The sequence below is a fragment of the Notolepis coatsorum genome (genome assembly GCF_963971535.1).
Source record: "Notolepis coatsorum genome assembly, chromosome: 4".
Taxonomy (NCBI): Eukaryota; Metazoa; Chordata; class Actinopteri; order Aulopiformes; family Paralepididae; genus Notolepis; species Notolepis coatsorum.
This window is the reverse complement of record NC_140168.1, coordinates 62,317,389-62,336,557: the sequence shown is the minus strand read 5'-3', so window position 1 is coordinate 62,336,557 and position 19,169 is coordinate 62,317,389. Positions and strand designations below refer to the sequence as shown.

At 49.6% G+C, this 19,169-nt stretch overlaps 1 protein-coding gene and 1 long non-coding RNA gene across 4 annotated transcripts in view; both read right to left on the bottom strand.

The window, feature by feature from the left end:
• Positions 1–2,506, bottom strand: part of thrb (thyroid hormone receptor beta) — a 132,318-nt gene extending 129,812 nt beyond the window's left edge. For 2 of the 3 annotated variants that reach the window (XM_084312563.1, XM_084312565.1), the window contains exon 1: positions 2,458–2,479. The gene's annotated coding sequence lies outside the window, so the exon portion shown is untranslated. Of the gene's footprint in view, positions 1–2,457 lie in introns of all 3 variants that reach the window. The other variant, XM_084312564.1, reaches the window with a different exon arrangement.
• A 24-nt stretch (positions 2,507–2,530) lies between these two features.
• Positions 2,531–19,169, bottom strand: part of LOC311227072 — a 167,891-nt gene continuing 151,252 nt past the window's right edge. The window contains exon 3 of the long non-coding RNA XR_014619567.1: positions 2,531–2,614. This is a non-coding gene — a long non-coding RNA (uncharacterized lncRNA). The remainder of the gene's footprint in view (positions 2,615–19,169) is intronic.

The window sequence follows — 19,169 nt, the reverse complement described above, 5'->3', positions numbered from 1 at the left end:
CTCAAAGGCGCTTAAAACAAAATTACAAACATCACAAAACAAACTGGTCAGACTACTACTTGACCTGAACCCCAGAACCCACCTCACCCCTGCCCACTTTGCCAACCTAGGATGGCTTAGAGTAGACGACAGAGTACAGCAACTTGCAATGGGCCTGGTCTACAAGATACACTATACGACCGGGGTGCCCATGTACATGTCAAAATACTTCCCAAAGGTCAGTGAATACCACAACCACTACACCAGAGGAAGCTCAACAAATCATGTTAAACCCAGATTCGGCTCAAACAAGGGACTAAACACGTTTCGCAATTATGCCACAACAATGTGGAACGCCCTACCCAAAGCTGTAAAGGAATGTGAATCCCTGCCCACATTCAAAACCGCTCTTAAAGAGCACCTACGGGAGGCTGCAATTCGAAACTGGCCACCGTAAATGCCCAAAACCCCCACCACCTCCTAATAGACAGTCTCCTCACCACCGCATGTATATATTCCCTCCCCGCCGTATGTATATTTCCCTCCCACCCACCCACCCCCTCCTAATGTACAGTCCCCTCCCCATCATATGTATATACTCTGTCAGGATCTAAGGGTAACAGTACTGTATATTTGAATACCGTTATGTCACAAATGTATCAGTACTAAATACCTATATGTCCCTATGCCATAAATGTCATGTATGTTGTGTATGTCATAAATGTCTATATGAATTGAAAATGGGGGACCCTGATGGAAACAAGACAAACGTCTTTCTCAGGTCTGCATCCCCTTAACAATTGTATGTATTGAGCCGTACTGTATTGTACCCATTCTGCAATCTGTTAAATAAAGTTTTCATTCATTCATTCATTCAACCATGGATAAATCCAAAAAAGGAAAGTCTGAGGAAAACAGAGGGTTTAATTCAGCGTGGACAGATTAATTTGCTTTCACGACTAATGATGCAGGCTTACCTGTATGCCTGATATGTGGTGCGAAATTTGCAAACAACGAAAAATTTCCTTTTTATTTTATAGATTTTCCACAAATAAGGGAAGGACTCAAATAGAGCTGCATCGTTCAGGGTTTTATTTCAAAGTAGGTCTACAGATGCCAGTGTTTTTTCTCCTTTTCTGTGTTTAATTTCAAAGTAGGTCTACACATGGTAGTCTTTTTCAAAGTAGACTACTTTTTATTTTATAAATGTTCCACAAATAAGGGAAGGACTCAAATATACCTGAATAGTTCAGGGTTTTATTTCAAAGTCGGGCTACAGACACCAGTGTTTTGTCTCCTCTTCTGTGTTTTATTTAAAAATAGGTCTACACAGCCAGTATTTTTTCTCCTCTTCATAAGAGTTTGAGGGTTTTCCTTTGTTATAACAGGTAAAAACAGCAATAAAAAGTCAAACACTTTCTTTTTGTTGCTTTATAATCCCATTAATGCAACAAACTGTGTGCTATAAGTATAAAGTATAATAAATCGCAAATTACTTTGGGTATGCAATTGTCAGGCGTTTTATGCTAAATGTGGGGTATGCTTGGGGATATATGTAAGGGATAATGTATAGCTACGAGGTCATTGTCGCAAAATAATTGACTGACACGGAGTCAGTGAAGGTCAATTATTTTGCGACAATGACTGAGTATAGGCTATACATTATCCCGATTATTACATGGCTAACTTACTAACAATATACCTAATTCATCGACAAGACGAAATCAAATGCAGACGCAGTTGTTCTGTGGCTCTGTCAGCCCAAATAAAGTGATTATTATTATCGGCAGCCGGCAGGTCTGTGGTCTGATTGCATGACTGAGTGCAGCTGTGCATATGCTGAGCAGCATTGATACAGTGTGTGTAGTGGGCTTGATTGGTCTAGCTGCGCACAGCGGTCATTATTGTTCGGCAGAGGTCCGTTATCGAGTAATATCGGACCTCTGACGAGCGCTATTGACCAATCACAAGCAAGCATTTCGGCGAATGTGAAAACGCCATGTAATAAAAAACGTTATACACTGTGTTATCTTCATTTTAAGGGTAAATAGGTTGTGCGGCTCCCTGAGCATTTTATTTTGTGGGACGGGGGAAAAGTGGCTCTTTTGATAGTAAAGGTTGCTGACCCCTGACCTAGACGTTGGCTGTGTGTTTGAATTTACAAAAAGGTCTTAAAGGGATAGTTCAGATTTTTTTGTACATTAAGTCAGTTTTACTCAGTACACGGTTACCACACACTGGGGCTAGTTCCAAGACATTGTGTTGGTCTGAAACATGGGAAATTCACAAGGAACGCTGTTTTCTGTTGTGGACTGGACGGTTAAAGCTTGTGTCTACATGTTGTGATGATTAAAACCTTTTGTTTTGAGACCCCGTTTTCCGTCTGAAGCTTCCCGGTTTGCTCGGAACCCGTCTAGTCGGCAAGTAATTCATACCACTTAAGGGAAGGGGAGAGGAGGTCTTGTGCAGCGGTCTTACCAGAGGGAGAGCAGCGACCCGTCACTCCTGGCAGTGTCTAGGAGCCGCGGCGCCCCCCGACCCGTCACTCCTGGCAGCGTCTAGGAGCCGCGGCGCCCCCCGACCAGTCACTCCTGGCAGCGTCTAGGAGCCGCGGCGCCCCCCCCCACACTGAGACCTAGAACACAAGACAAGACACACAGCCATCGAATTAGGGGGGGGGGGGTTATCAACTTAGAAAAAGTTAATTCATTAATTAATTTAATCTCGAAAGATCATTGAGAGAAAGCTCTCATTTACAAATACGTCGAGAGGTACAGTACAGAATACAAAAACAATATAGAGACAGAAAAATACATAAAAAATCAATTAAACAATTTACATGAATTAAAACAACTATAGACTGAGGTTAATTGGTTGGCTATTGTTGATTTAAACTAAAGTGCTTTGTAAAGGATTCCATGTGCCGGGGCACAGAAGCTACAGTAAAAGCAGATTTTCCCAATTCAGTGTAAACTCTGGGGACCTTAAGCATAAGCCAATCACCAGAGCGAGAGTGAGGATGACGAGATCCAGAGTTCCAGTCCTGTAATGAAGTGATGCAGGGCGAACGATCATCCATAATGACTTGTATCATACAGGATACAATGATGGGTAACATAACTGTCACCAGTGACAAGGGCAGACTGATACACAGAGTCCAGAGGCTTTAGAGTGGAAGCAGCAGCATGTCTATAAACTATGTCTCCGTAATCTAAAACAGACACAAAAATAGCTTCAACGACCCTCCTTCTGCTAAGCTAAGTAAGGTCATCTACATGGCATTTAAATACAATGTTCTCATCAAGCCAGAAAAGCCCAGAACCGTTCACAACTAAAAGCTCATTATCATGTTGTCTTTAGAAATAGCACGTCGACAAACAACAACAAAAATTCCAGAGTAGACAAATGTCCCCTCTGTGGCAGGATGCGATCAAGTTTCAAGTCTCTTTATTGATCACTATGTAGGTCAACAACACAAGAGTAACAGTAAGAGCACTAGACACATTACAGCAGTAGTCATATGAAGATAAAATTAAATAAGTAAATACAAAATAATAAATAAAAAAGTTAATAAAAATGGAATAACATAGTAAAGAATATAACATTTTGATAATATGCTGATAAAATATATCCTGGATGGCCGGGAGTCTGTCGCCAGTGATGTGCTTCCCGCTACTCTCTGTAGTGATAAGCGGCTGTGGGCAGAACCGTTCACATACCAGGCCGTGATGGAGCCCATCAGCAAGCTCTGGATGGTGCATCTATAGACGTTTGTGAAGATGCTGGCATTCATGCCAAACGTCCTCAGTCTCCTCGGGAAATAGAAACTGCTGACCCTTTCAACCTCAGCCTCACCAATATAGATGGGGAGGTGTCCGCCCCCCTGCTGTCTCCTGTAGTCCAACGATCATCTCTTTAGTTTTACTGATAGAGAGAGAGAGAGGTTCTTCTCCTGACACCAGCTGGTTAGTGTCCTCACCTCCTCTCTGTAGGCCGTCTCATCTTTGTCTGTGATGAGGCCCAGGATGGACGTGTGTCGTCAGCAAACTTGTTGAGGACATCGGAGCAGTGCTCGGCAGCACAGCTGTAGGTGAACAGGGAGTACAGGAGGGGGCTGAGCACAGAGCCCTGTGGTGCGCCCGTGTTAAGGGTCAGCGAGGAGGAGGTATGGCTGCAGATTCTCACCACCTGGGGCCGGCCCTTCAGGGAGTCCAATATCCAGCTGCAGATGGAGGTCTCCAGTCCAAGACCAGCGATCCTAGAGATGAGTTTAGAGGGAATGATTGTGTTGAATGCTGAGGTGTAATCAATGAAGAGCAGTCTCACACATGTGTTCTCTTTGTCCAGATGAGTGAGTATGGTGTGTGTGTGTGTCACCAGGGTGATGGCATCATCCGTGGCCCTGTTTGGTCTGTAGGTGAACTGAAGGGGATCTAGGGTCAGTATGGCAGCTCCCCTGTCCACATGTGGTCTCGTGGCGGGTGCAGTGGTATCCACATCAAATTGTGCATAGAAGGTGTTGAGCTCGTCTGGAAGCAACGCAGAGCGCTGAACAATGTCCATGTTTTTCCCCTTTGTAGTCCGTGATGCAGCGTAATCCACTCCACATGCGTCTGGGGTTTGTTCTGTATATGTCAGACATGTACACAGTTGGAGTGTTCGGAGTGAAGACACAGACGTTACTGTACACTACGTTAGGTAAGAGGTCCGGCTAAACCTATCATCGTTACGCTATAGGAGAAAAACATTTTCCTGGCTTGTTTGTATTTCTTTAAACCAATCACAATCATCTCACAGCGAGGGTGCCCTTTGCGACGGCGGAAGAGGAGGAGAATTCCAGCTGAAATAGTTGGTCAATGGCGTGCGTACACCCCCAGTCTATATCCTGTGAGTCAGACTAGACTCAAGCGTATGAATGGAACCGCGTGTGGGTCGGTGTGACCGGTACATGTCCGACCGCAGCTGTCGGCGGACGAGGAATCTAGAAAGTATGTCCGAGCCCTTTACCTCTGGGAGTGGTTATTGCTGAAAACACTTACACAGATAGGAGAGGGGAGAATCCCACGTAGAAATGTCACTCCCTTGTTTACTAAAGGGCCTTTTGTATGCCTCAGTATTGTTCTCCGATTCCAACAGACCTCTAAAGTGTTGTCATCATTAAAAAAAAAAACACTCAAAGCTCCGGCTCCTTGGCCAAAATGAACAGTGTTTTTCCCCCGTTCACCAGTAATCTTTAGAGTGCTTTTTTAATATTTTTTTTTGGATTAGATTCAAATTAGTACAGTACAACGAAAATACGCTTTTGACATCCAACCAGAGTTCGAATGTAACAGTAAAATGCAATAGTAATATACAAAGTGATTAAACTTGGTATAAAATATATAAATGAGTACTACCGAGTGTAGTGCTAATCAGACGTACAGTATTTACAGAGTTGTAATACCAATATGTACAGTGTATAAAGACAATACGGTAGTAAGTAGTCATACTGGCCAGCAGCGTAACTAGTAAAAGTAGGTAAGGGATATGTACAGATAGATATACAGTAGTATCTACAGATGTGTAAAAGGATTATGTTCAAATAAGTACTGTACAGACAGGTGTGGATAGATACATATAGGGTAAAAAAATATATATATACGGTATATACATTATTGTACATGCTATCATACAAAGTGATGGGTTATATGCAGGTGTATAAGTAAGTATATAGAAGGATTATATGCAGGTATATCCCTGCATAATCTTGTCCTTTACAGTGCATTTGGGGTGAGAGGTAAAGTGACGTTTTACAGGAGGATTATATGTTTTTGCTAACCAGCCTATTTTCATTGCTAACACTAAAAGGAGCGATGTTGCAGTTTGGTTGCACCCCCCACTGTGCACAGAGGGGGGCGACACCGGGGGACCAGTGCTGTGACGTTAAGCTAGGTTTGGACTAGCAATTATTCCTTCCTTTTATTTAATTTATTTATTGCCACTTCAAAATTCAAAATCCCCTGCCTCATCATTGAGATAAATCAATATTAGGGGTCTACGGGTGAGCTCTAGCTTAGAAACGAAGAGAAGGCAGCAAGCTGAGCTGAGAACCGCTGGGGTTTGGGTTCCTAAAAGACAAGTGTTAGGTTTAGAACCAAGGACAGAGAGGTAAGAGAGACATATAGACTACGGGACACAAGTGAGGAGGAGAGAGGGACAAGAGAGACATAGAGACTACGGGACACAAGTGAGGAGGAGAGAGGACAAGAGAGACATAGAGACTACGGGACACAAGTGAGGAGGAGAGAGGGACAAGAGAGACATAGAGACTACGGGACACAAGTGAGCGAGGAGAGAGGGACAAGAGAGACATAGAGACTACGGGACACAAGTGAGCGAGGAGAGAGGACAAGAGAGACATAGAGACTACGGGACACAAGTGAGCGAGGAGAGAAGACAAGAGAGACATAGAGACTACGGGACACAAGTGAGGAGGAGAGAGGGACAAGAGAGACATAGAGACTACGGGACACAAGTGAGGAGGAGAGAGGGACAAGAGAGACATAGAGACTACGGGACACAAGTGAGGAGGAGAGAGGGACAAGAGAGACATAGAGACTACGGGACACAAGTGAGGAGGAGAGAGGGACAAGAGAGACATAGAGACTACGGGACACAAGTGAGCGAGGAGAGAGGGACAAGAGAGACATAGAGACTACGGGACACAAGTGAGCGAGGAGAGAGGACAAGAGAGACATAGAGACTACGGGACACAAGTGAGGAGGAGAGAGGGACAAGAGAGACATAGAGACTACGGGACACAAGTGAGGAGGAGAGAGGGACAAGAGAGACATAGAGACTACGGGACACAAGTGAGCGAGGAGAGAGGGACAAGAGAGACATAGAGACTACGGGACACAAGTGAGGAGGAGAGAGGGACAAGAGAGACATAGAGACTACGGGACACAAGTGAGCGAGGAGAGAGGGACAAGAGAGACATAGAGACTACGGGACACAAGTGAGGAGGAGAGAGGGACAAGAGAGACATAGAGACTACGGGACACAAGTGAGCGAGGAGAGAGGGACAAGAGAGACATAGAGACTACGGGACACAAGTGAGGAGGAGAGAGGACAAGAGAGACATAGAGACTACGGGACACAAGTGAGCGAGGAGAGAGGACAAGAGAGACATAGAGACTACGGGAGGCACTTTGAGTGAGGAGGAGAGAGGGACAAGGGCCAAGACGCTTATTTCTCTCACGCCGGCGGTCATCACTTGTAGCCAAACTAAATCACTGGTCTAATGAGAATGGTTTTCCTCTATTCATGCTCTGCCTTTCACACACACACACACACACACACACACACACACACACACACACACACACACACACACACACACACACACACACACACACACACACACACACACACACACACACACACACACACACACACACACACACACACACACACACACACACACACACACACACACACACACACACACACACACACACACACACACACACACAGCCATGTATGCGCACGTACACACACAAACACATACTGTATACATGCATGTCCACAGGCTACCCCAATGTTATCATAATCTCATGATTTGTTAGGTTTCATTTGTATTTCTAATACATACATGTTCTTTACTAACATAAGGAATCCTGAACTTACGTTGGTTGCACTGCCATCAGAATTTTCCATCGGAAAAGGGGAAAATATTGTCGATGGTACATTGTCATGCACTTACATGATACACAGCAGAGACCCAGATTTACACACGGAGTGTTCAATTAATTTGTCTATTTGATGGGGACAGAGTGAGAGAGAGAGATGATGATACATTGTCATGCAATTATATCATACACAGCAGTATCAAGAACAATCTTTCCACACATCTTTTTCAAAACAATATTTGTCTATTTGATGGGGACAGAGAGAGAGAGAGAGAGAGAGCGAGAGAGAGAGAGAGAGAGAGAGAGAGAGGGGGGGGGGGGAGAGAGAGAGACAGAGAGAGAGAGAGCGAGAGAGAGAGAGAGAGAGAGAGAGAGAGAGAGAGGGGGGGAGAGAGAGAGGGGGGGGGGCAGGGAAAGAGAGAAAAATCGGGAAAGAGAGAGAGATGAGATAGAGAGGGGAGAGAGAGGGAGAAAGAGAGAGAGGAGGGATGGAGAGAATAACATGGTGTTATTCAGTTTCCATGGTGATTGGGGCTATATTTGAAAACATTTCGCACACTTCCAGCGTTCACGTTGCCATTAAGTCTCTCCGTCTGTGCCTTGTGTGCCGCTCATACAGTACATCAAAACTCTGCCGTGATTCGTTCCGTCCACTTAGCCCAAATCTACCGTGTCCCCCCCCCCCCCCCCCCCCCCGATGTTAGTGTGGCTGTGTATTCGGCTACAAAAAGGGCTTCAAAATGGCTGCATCAGCCAGCAATCAGTTATAACTCAGGAGCTTATGAGAGCATAACGTGCAGTAAAGACAAACAAATTAATCTAAAATAAAAATAAAAACCCGCTAAGTGGATCTGACACTAGATTACAAAGTGCACAGGTCACACAGTAGGGCACTCGCAAGTACAACCTACAATCTACCGGACTGTCTACCACTTCACAGCTGTGCATCTAGACTCCACTAATGCCTCAAATCCCACCGGTCATGTCCTTAGATGTGGTTTAAGTGAGGGATTGAAAAAAGGATGACCAGCAATTAGATGATAGTGTTGCAGATGATAGTGTTTCAGATGATAATGTTGCAGATGATAATGTTGCAGATGATAATGTTGCAGATGATAGTGTTTCAGATGATAATGTTGCAGATGAAAGTGTTTCAGATGAAAGTGTTGCAGATGAGAGTGTTTCTGTTATGGTTTGTAACCGACCTCAAACGCAACGGCACAGACAGGAAGTTCAGAGTTAGCCAAATGCTAGGGCTTATTTATTTACAGAGTCAAAAGAAGGATAAGTACAATAATCAAACAAATGGGGAGACTGCCTTCGGCAGAGTCATCTGCCGCTCTGCAGAATCCTCCTGGTGATAGTGGTGGGGAATTGGCATGCGACGTTGTAGCGGCTCTGCAGATACTCCCAGCAGATAGTGGTGGGGAATTGGCATGTGACGTTGTAGCGGCTCTGCAGATACTCCCAGCTTTCGCTCAAGGTGGAAAACGGAGAGAGAGAGAGAGATATCAGAAACAGTCCAACGAAACACAGAGGCAGTGTGGATCCCTCCTCCCTAGCTGGGTCCAGAACCAATTGACAATGACGGTCTTCAGTGTTCCCCACAACACACAATTTAGAATAATCCAGAACCAATTGATAGTGACAGTCTTCAGTGTTTCTTCAATACACACAATCAGAATAATCCAGAACCAAACGATAGTGACAGTCTTCAGTGTTTCTTCAATACACACAATCAGAATAATCCAGAACCAAACGATAGTGACAGTCTTCAGTGTTTCTTCAATACACACAATCAGAATAATCCAGAGGGGTTTGGTTCCACTCACCCAAGCGCAACGCGTAAAGCGGGCAAAACGAGGCGCAGCTCCAAACGGGGAAAAAGGTTCTCAACAGCGGTTCTCCACGGAAAGGTCCTGGAGAGAAAGTAGACCAGGAACAGCAACGGGGAAAAAACAGGCAAATGCAGTTGTATTCCAGAACGACCCGACAACGATAGAAGGAAGGTCCCGGTATATAAAGCCCTCCGGGGCGCTAATCACAAACTATGACAGCTGCGTGATGAAAGCGGCAATCGTTCAAAAAGCGTGCGGCGGGGAATGCACCAATCAGCACCATACCTCAGGAGAGCGTGTGGCGGGGAACCAACCAAACCTCACAGTACCCCCCCCTCCACGGGAGCTACCCGGCGACCAGCCCGACCCGGCTCGCCCGGATGGGCACGATGGAAGTCGGTGATCAGGCCGGGATCCACGATGAGCTGGCGGGAGACCCAGCTCCGTTCCTCCGGGCCGTACCCCTCCCAGTCCACCAGGTACTGGAACCCCCGACCCCGCCGTCGAACGCCCATCAACCGGCGGACCTGCCACTGGGGGTGACCGTCCACCATCACGGGAGGAGGGGGTTCCGGAGCAGGAGGCATCAGGGGACTGAGAGAGACAGGCTTAACTCGGGACACATGGAAAACGGGGTGAATGTGCATGGACGCAGGAAGCTTAAGACTCACCGCCGCCGGACTGAGTACCTTCAGAACCTCATAAGGACCGACGAACCGGGGGTTAAGCTTCTTGGCCGAGGACCGAAGCGGAAGGTCCCTTGCGGAAAGCCACACCCTCTGCCCAGGGTGGTACGTCGGCGCAGGGACCCGGCGCCAGTCAGCCCCACGACTGGCGCGCTCCGATGACCGGAGCAGCGCAGTCCTGGTGATCTCCCAGACCCGACGGCACCGGTCGAGGTGGTCCTGAACGGAGGGAACTGCCACCTCCGACTCCTGTGCAGGGAAAAGAGGGGGTTGGTAGCCCAGGGATACCTCAAAGGGTGAGAGGCCGGTGGCGGAACTGACCATGGAGTTGATGGAGTACTCGACCCAGGGAAGGAAAACGGCTCCAAGAAGCGGGTTTCTTGGCAGCCACACACCGAAGAGCAGACTCCACACTCTGGTTCATCCTCTCCGTTTGTCCGTTAGTCTGGGGATGATAACCAGAGGAAAGACTGACCGTTGCCCCCAATCCCTTGCAAAAAGCCCGCCATACCTGGGAAGTGAACTGGGGCCCTCGGTCCGAGACGACGTCCTGGGGAAACCCATGGAGGCGAAACACGTGGCGTGTCAGGAGGTCCGCTGTCTCGGCCGCCGAGGGAAGCTTGGGAAGGGCCACGAGGTGAACCCCCTTGCTGAACCGATCCACCGCGGTCAGTAGGCACGTGTTCCCCTGGGAAGAAGGAAGACCCGTGACGAAGTCCACCGCCACATGGGACCAAGGGCGGCTCGGAATGGGAAGCGGCTGCAATAGCCCGGAGGGTGCCTGGTGGGAGGCCTTGCTGCGGGCGCAGACTGCGCAGGCCAGTACGAACTCCTTGACGTCGTTCCTCATGGTGGGCCACCAGAATCGACGAGCCAGGAAGGAGAACGTGCGATGAACGCCTGGGTGGCAGGCGAACCGGCTGGTATGGCCCCACTGGAGGACCCGGGACCGGACTGAGTCGGGGACGAAGAGACGATGAACCGGTACATTGCCTGGAGCGCGATGGAAGCGTAGGGCACGCCTTACCACCCCCTCGATGCCCAAGGTGACTACTCCTACCACCCTGGCCTCTGGGAGGATGGGAGTCGGGTCCTCAGTGGTTGGAGCCCCCTTGGAGTGTAACCGGGACAGGGAGTCGGCCTTCGTGTTGCGGGAACCAGGGCGAAACGTCAGCGAGAAGTCGAACCGACTGAGGAAGCTGGCCCATCTTGCCTGCCGGCCATTGAGGCGCTTGGAAGCACGGATGTACGTCAGCAGCTCCCGATTGCCGATGTCGTAGTTCCTCTCGGCAGGGAGGAAACGACGTGAGTAGAAGGCGCACGGATGTACCTTCTGGTCCGTTGCCGACCGCTGGGATAAGATAGCTCCTAGTCCAGTATCCGAGGCGTCCACCTCTACGATGAACTGTCTCTTGGGGTCTGGATGGAGCAAGATCGGGGGGGAAGTGAACCTCTTCTTGAGGGAGCGGAACGCAGCACACGCCGCTGAGGACCAGTCGAACGGCAGGGCGGGAGAGGTCAGCCTGGTAAGCGGTTCCGCCACCTGACTGTAGTTCCGGATGAATCTTTGGTAGAAGTTGGCGAACCCGAGGAAGCTCTGTAACTCCTTCCGAGAGGTGGGTTCTGGCCACTCCTCCACGGCCCGGATCTTGCGAGGGTCAGCTCGGGTCAAGCCTCTCTCCACGATGAAGCCCAGGTAATCGACGGAGTCGGAGTGGAATCGGCACTTCTCTGCCTTGACGAAGAGCCGATTGTGGAGGAGGCGCTCCAGCACACGGCGGACATGCTGGATGTGTTCCTCGAGGGTCTTGGAGAAAATGAGGATGTCGTCTAGGTATACTACCACAAACTCCTCCAGCATGTCACGAAGGACGTCGTTCATGAGCGCCTGGAATACCGCCGGAGCGTTGGTGAGGCCGAACGGCATTACCAGGTACTCGTAGTGGCCCCTGGGAGTCTTGAAGGCGGTCTTCCACTCATCGCCCTCTCGGATACGGACCAGATGGTAGGCACTCCGGAGGTCCAGCTTGGTAAAGACGGTAGCCTGGGTGAGAGGCTCGAAGGTGGAGTTCATGAGAGGAAGAGGGTACTTGTTCTTAATGGTGATCTCGTTGAGCTGGCGATAGTCGATGCAGGGTCGAAGGTCTCAGTCCTTCTTCCCAACAAAGAAGAAACCGGCCGCCACAGGGGAGGAGGAAGGCCGAATGAGTCCTGCTTCCAAGGACTCAGAGATATATTGATCCATCGCTGCCTTCTCAGGGACGGTCAGACTGTAGAGGCGGCTGCCGGGAAGGGGAGCCCCTGAGCGGAGGTCGATGGCACAGTCGTAAGGCCGGTGAGGCGGAAGGGCCTGAGCCCTGGACTTACTGAAAACCTCCTCGAGGTCGTGGTACTCGGGGGGTATGGTCGAGAGGTCCGGAGGCGGCTCACAAACGGATCTCCGGGGCGAGGGACAGGACGCCGCCTGAAGACACTGGGCATGACAGGAGGAGCTCCACCCCCTGATGGTACCGGAGGACCAGGCGATGTGGGGCTCGTGCAGCGCGAGCCAGGGCCGGCCCAGGACTACTGGGACAAGAGGGGATCTGGTGATAAAAAACTGGAGTCTCTCAACGTGGTTACCAGCAATGGTGAGCAGGACAGGACAGGTGCGTTGAGTGATGTCAGCCAGGCGGTGTTGGTCCAAAGCGAACACCTCCAATGGCCTCACGAGGTCCTCTAGTGGAATGTTGGCCCGGGTAGCAAACTCGAAGTCTAGGAAACTCTCGTCAGCACCCGAGTCAATGAGTGCCTCCACCGTGGCCCGTTGGTCCGCCCAGGCCAGGGTGACGCTCATCAGACGGCTAGGTGGTGCACGGCTCTGGGAACGAGAAAAACGGCTCACCAGGATCTCCCGGGGTCCCGGCGAGCCTGATCTTTTGGCCGGGTGGGGCAGTTGGCGATACGGTGTCCATCCCGACCGCAGTAGAGGCAAAGGCCGGACCTGAACCTCGCCTCCCGTTCAGCTTGGCTAAGATGTGAACGTCCCAGCTGCATGGGTTCCTCCCCGGGCACCGAACGGGAGGGGAAGGAACCACCAGTCGTGTTGGGAGCAGGGCGGACCGCAGTACCGTCACGAGTACGGGGGGTCTGGGGAACCTCTCGAGGTCCCTGTCGGGTTCTCTCACATCTTCTCTCCTGGAGGCGAGCTGGTCCCTGACAGCGTCGTTGAGCCCCCTCATGAAGGTGAGACGAAGCACTTGATCGTTCCAGCCGCTCTCCGTTGCCGCCAGTCTGAACTCCAGCACGTAGTCGGTGACCCCGCCACTGCCCTGCCGGAAGGTGCCCAACAGAGCTCCAGGGTCCTGGCCACGGGCTGGGTGGTGGAAAACCGCTCAGCCACGAAGTCTGGGTAGGAAAAACAGAAATCAGCCCCCATTGCCCAGGAGGCAGTAACCCACTGGGCTGCCCGGCCTGAGAGCAGGTTAGTCATATAAGCCACTCGGGCTCCCCTTGAAGTGAATCGGCTGGGTTGATGACGAAAAACCAACTCACATTGCATGATGAATGTGGCACAATCCTCGAAGTTACCATTGAACAACCGTGGTTCGGAGAGACGGGGCTCCCGAGGTGCGGGATCGGGAGGCGCGGGGCCTGCCACGGCTGCGGGTGATGCTCCGGCGAGGCTCCTGAAGTAGGTGGGGTTAAAAGCAAGGTGTTAACGGCTTCACTCAGCGCTTGTAATTGGTGGAGAATATTAGTCTGCTGATTACCCTGGGCTGTCTGCAGGCTAGCCAGAGAGCCAAGGGACTCCTGAATAGGCAGGACCTGGTCTCGGAGCTCCTGTACAGCAGCCGCAGCCGCACCTAGCTGTAGGCTGTGGTCGTTGGTTAACTCAATCTGGACCACCAACGCTGTTCTGACCCTGTCTGTGTCGGCTGAGGTCGTCATGGTCGGGTCGTAATGTTATGGTTTGTAACCGACCTCAAACGCAACGGCACAGACAGGAAGTTCAGAGTTAGCCAAATGCTAGGGCGTATTTATTTAAAGAGTCAAAAGAAGGATAAGTACAATAATCAAACAAATGGGGAGACTGCCTTCGGCAGAGTCATCTGCCGCTCTGCAGAATCCTCCTGGTGATAGTGGTGGGGAAGAATTGGCATGCGACGTTGTAGCGGCTCTGCAGATACTCCCAGCAGATAGTGGTGGGGAATTGGCATGTGACGTTGTAGCGGCTCTGCAGATACTCCCAGCTTTCGCTCAAGGTGGAAAACGGAGAGAGAGAGAGAGAGAGATATCAGAAACAGTCCAACGAAACACAGAGGCAGTGGATCCCTCCTCCCTAGCTGGGTCCAGAACCAATTGACAATGACGGTCTTCAGTGTTCCCCACAACACACAATTTAGAATAATCCAGAACCAATTGATAGTGACAGTCTTCAGTGTTTCTTCAATACACACAATCAGAATAATCCAGAACCAAACGATAGTGACAGTCTTCAGTGTTTCTTCAATACACACAATCAGAATAATCCAGAACCAAACGATAGTGACAGTCTTCAGTGTTTCTTCAATACACACAATCAGAATAATCCAGAGGGGTTTGGTTCCACTCACCCAAGCGCAACGCGTAAAGCGGGCAAAACGAGGCGCAGCTCCAAACAGGGAACAAGGTTCTCAACAGCGGTTCTCCACAGAAAGGTCCTGGAGAGAAAGTAGACCAGGAACAGCAACGGGGAAAAAACAGGCAAATGCAGTTGTATTCCAGAACGACCCGACAACGATAGAAGGAAGGTCCCGGTATATAAAGCCCTCTGGGGCGCTAATCACAAACTATGACAGCTGCGTGATGAAAGTGGCAATCGTTCAAAAAGCGTGCGGCGGGGAATGCACCAATCAGCACCATACCTCAGGAGAGCGTGTGGCGGGGAACCAACCAAACCTCACAGTTTCAGATGATAATGTTGCAGATGAAAGTGTTTCAGATGAAAGTGTTGCAGATGATAATGTTTCAGATGAAAGTGTTTCAGATGATAATGTTGCAGTTGATAATGTTGCAGATGATAATGTTGCAGATGATAGTGTTGCAGATGATAATGTTTCAGATGATAATGTTGCAGATGATAGTGTTGCAGATGATAATGTTTCAGATGAAAGTGTTTCAGATGATAGTGTTTCAGATGATAATGTTGCAGATGATAATGTTTCAGATGAAAGTGTTTCAGATGATAATGTTGCAGATGATAATGTTGTAGATGATAATGTTGCAGATGATAATGTTGCAGATGATAATGTTTCAGATGAAAGTGTTTCAGATGATAATGTTGCAGATGATAATGTTTCAGATGAAAGTGTTTCAGATGATAATGTTGCAGATGATAATGTTGCAGATGATAATGTTTCAGATGAAAGTGTTTCAGATGATAATGTTGCAGATGATAATGTTGCAGATGATAATGTTTCAGATGAAAGTGTTTCAGATGATAATGTTGCAGATGATAATGTTTCAGATGAAAGTGTTTCAGATGATAATGTTGCAGATGATAATGTTTCAGATGAAAGTGTTTCAGATGATAATGTTGCAGATGATAATGTTGTAGATGATAATGTTGCAGATGATAATGTTGCACATGATAGTGTTGCATATGATAATGTTGCAGATGATAATGTTGCAGATGATAATGTTGCAGATGATAGTGTTGCAGATGAAAGTGTTGCAGATGATAGTGTTGCAGATGAAAGTGTTGCAGATGATAATGTTGCAGATGATAGTAATAATAATAATACATCAATTTCGTATAGCGCTTTTCCGAATGCTCAAAGACACTTTACAGAGCAAAATAAACAATACAGTTTTAGTATAGTCGATACCGAAAATACTATTCGGTTAAACTATTTTGATAAAACCACCAGTTAAATGTGTGAAAACAGCTGTAGCCATATTTAGATTTAGGCATTCTAAAACACTGCTGAACGCATCCCTCTCGGCCGGCTCTCTCATTCACTCACAGTTGCCCACAGGATCACTTCCTGTTTAGCCCCTCTGTTAGCTACAACCTTAAATCTAATTTTCAAATCAAATTGATTTGTAAAGCCCGAAATCACAAGGTAATGTCCCCATGGGCTGGACAAGTCTTCTTTAAACAAGTCAAGAAGAAACATCACAATAAATCAAGAACAAAAACCCACCATGAAATCCAAAATAAATGTAAAATAAATGTAAAATAAATAAATGCAACACTCCCCGACATACCCCAGCGAAGGTAAGGAACAACTCACTAAAAACCTAGCAATAGGAAAAAAGCACCACAGGCGATGTGGAGGAGAGAGAACTTAGAAGGACCGTTCAAGGGGGGATCCCCCTACTTGGATGTCGGTGATAATAGTGTTGCTGTTTAACTTATATGGCAGGATTCAGCAGAGGAACACTGTAGTCTGTAGATTTGGCAAGGAGCAAGTATCAGTCCACTACGACAGTGCGAGGATCCACGTTAAAACGAGCGTTAGCCAACTAACATTAGAGCAGCCTGCCTAGCTGTAACGCTAACGTTGGGAATATCTGCAGCTGAGAACAGCCACGCACCGCTCGCATTGATACGATTGATACTAAAACGCTGATACTACAGAAGAAAACCATCTCAGGTATCTGCGATGATGCGTCTGTACTGTGAGATTGTGGAAATGACTGACAATTTCAGTAGCGGCAGCTGTACTGTATTACTGCTGCTTCCCCGTTTAGCCTGAGCATTTCAAATAAATGTTATGTGATCACTATCCCTGTGGAAGCAGAGTGCTGTACATACTGATACACATTGCCCACACAATGAAATATGGCTAGTTTTAAAACGCTGTCATTCTTCTCAAGTTCCAGTACGGGGTATTGTACCGTTTTGACTGGTATTGCGATACATTTCTAGGTATACCGTGTGTCTGTGCCTGCTGCTGATGGGGGTTGTGGTGCGATGAAGACAGTGCTTCTGGAATGACCCACTGGAGATAAAGAGCCGGCAGTGGGAAGAGGCACTGGTGTGTGATGGACCCACAACACTGGTGTGGGGGACACAAAACAAACAGAGGCAAATCATCTAAAATGCATGAATGCCTTTGGACTACTCTCAACCCACACACTTTCCCTATCTCTCCTCATCATGTTCTACAATCCTTTCCTTCTCATCTCCTCCCCCTCTCCTTTCCATCTCCTCCCCCTCTCATCTCTTCTCCTCCCCCTCTCATCTCCTTTCCTCTTCTTCTCCTCCCCCCATTTATCTCCTCTCCTTTCCTCTTCATCTCATCCCCCTCTCATCTCCTCTCCTCCCCCTGTTCTCCTTTCCTCTTCTTCTCCTCCCACTCTCATTTCCTCTTCCTCTCCTATCTCCTCTTCCTCTCCCCTTCCTTTTCCTCTCCTCTCTCCGCTTCCTTTCCTCTCTCCTTCCCTTTTCCTATCCTCTTCCCCTCTCCTCTTCCTCTCCTCTCTCCTCCCTGCCTTTCAGCTTTGCAGCATGGGCTGCTGTGCCAGAGTGAGTGAGTGAGTGAGTGAGTGAGTGAGTGAGTGAGTGAGTGAGTGAGTGAGTGAGTGAGTGAGTGAGTGAGTGAGTGAGTGAGTGTGTGCATGTGTATGTGTGTGTGTGTGTGTGCGTGTGTGTGTGTGTGTATGTGTGTGCACATGTGTGTGCGTGTGTGTGTGCATGTGTGTGTGTACATGTGTGTGTGTGTGTGTGTGTGTGTGTGTGTGTGTGTGTGTGTATGTACATGTGTGTGTGTGTGTGTGTGCATGTGTGTGTACATGTGTGTGTGTGTGTGTGTGTGTGTGTATCTATGTACATGTGTGTGTGTGTGTGTGTTGGGTCAGATCAGGACGATGGTGATGCGTGCGCTCCCAGACACTGCTCTGCAACGGCAAGCCAATGTAGACACGATGTCATGAACGGGGAGGAGAGGGGTGGGCAGAGGAGGAGGAGGAGGAGGAGGAGGAGGAGGAGGAGGAGGAGAGAGGGTGGGCAGAGGAGGAGGAGGAGGAGGAGGAGGAGAGGGGTGGGCAGAGGAGGAGGAGGAGGAGGAGAGGGGTGGGCAGAGGAGGAGGAGGAGGAGGAGGAGGAGGAGGAGGAGAGGGGTGGGCAGAGGAGGAGGAGGAGGAGAGGGGTGGGCAGAGGAGGAGGAGGAGGAGGAGGAGGAGGATAGGGGTGGGCAGAGGAGGAGGAGGAGGAGGAGGAGGAGGAGGAGGAGAGGGGTGGGCAGAGGAGGAGGAGGAGGAGGAGGAGGAGAGGGGTGGGCAGAGGAGGAGGAGGAGGAGGAGAGGGGTGGGCAGAGGAGGAGGAGGAGGAGGAGGAGGAGGAGGAGGAGAGGGGTGGGCAGAGGAGGAGGAGGAGGAGAGGGGTGGGCAGAGGAGGAGGAGGAGGAGGAGGAGGAGGATAGGGGTGGGCAGAGGAGGAGGAGGAGGAGGAGGAGGAGGAGGAGGAGAGGGGTGGGCAGAGGAGGAGGAGGAGGAGGAGAGGAGAGGGGTGGGCAGAGGAGGAGGAGGAGGAGGAGGAGGAGGAGAGGGGTGGGCAGAGGAGGAGGAGGAGGAGAGGGGTGGGCAGAGGAGGAGGAGGAGGAGGAGAGGGGTGGGCAGAGGAGGAGGAGGAGGAGAGGGGTGGGCAGAGGAGGAGGAGGAGGAGGAGAGGGGTGGGCAGAGGAGGAGGAGGAGGAGAGGGGTGGGCAGAGGAGGAGGAGGAGGAGGAGAGGGGTGGGCAGAGGAGGAGGAGGAGGAGGAGGAGAGGGGTGGGCAGAGGAGGAGGAGGAGGAGGAGGATGAGAGGGGTGGGCAGAGGAGGAGGAGGAGGAGGAGGAGAGGGGTGGGCAGAGGAGGAGGAGGAGGAGGAGGAGGAGAGGGGTGGGCAGAGGAGGAGGAGGAGGAGGAGGAGGAGAGGGGTGGGCAGAGGAGGAGGAGGAGGAGAGGGGTGGGCAGAGGAGGAGGAGGAGGAGGAGAGGGGTGGGCAGAGGAGGAGGAGGAGGAGGAGGAGGAGGAGGAGGAGGAGGAGGA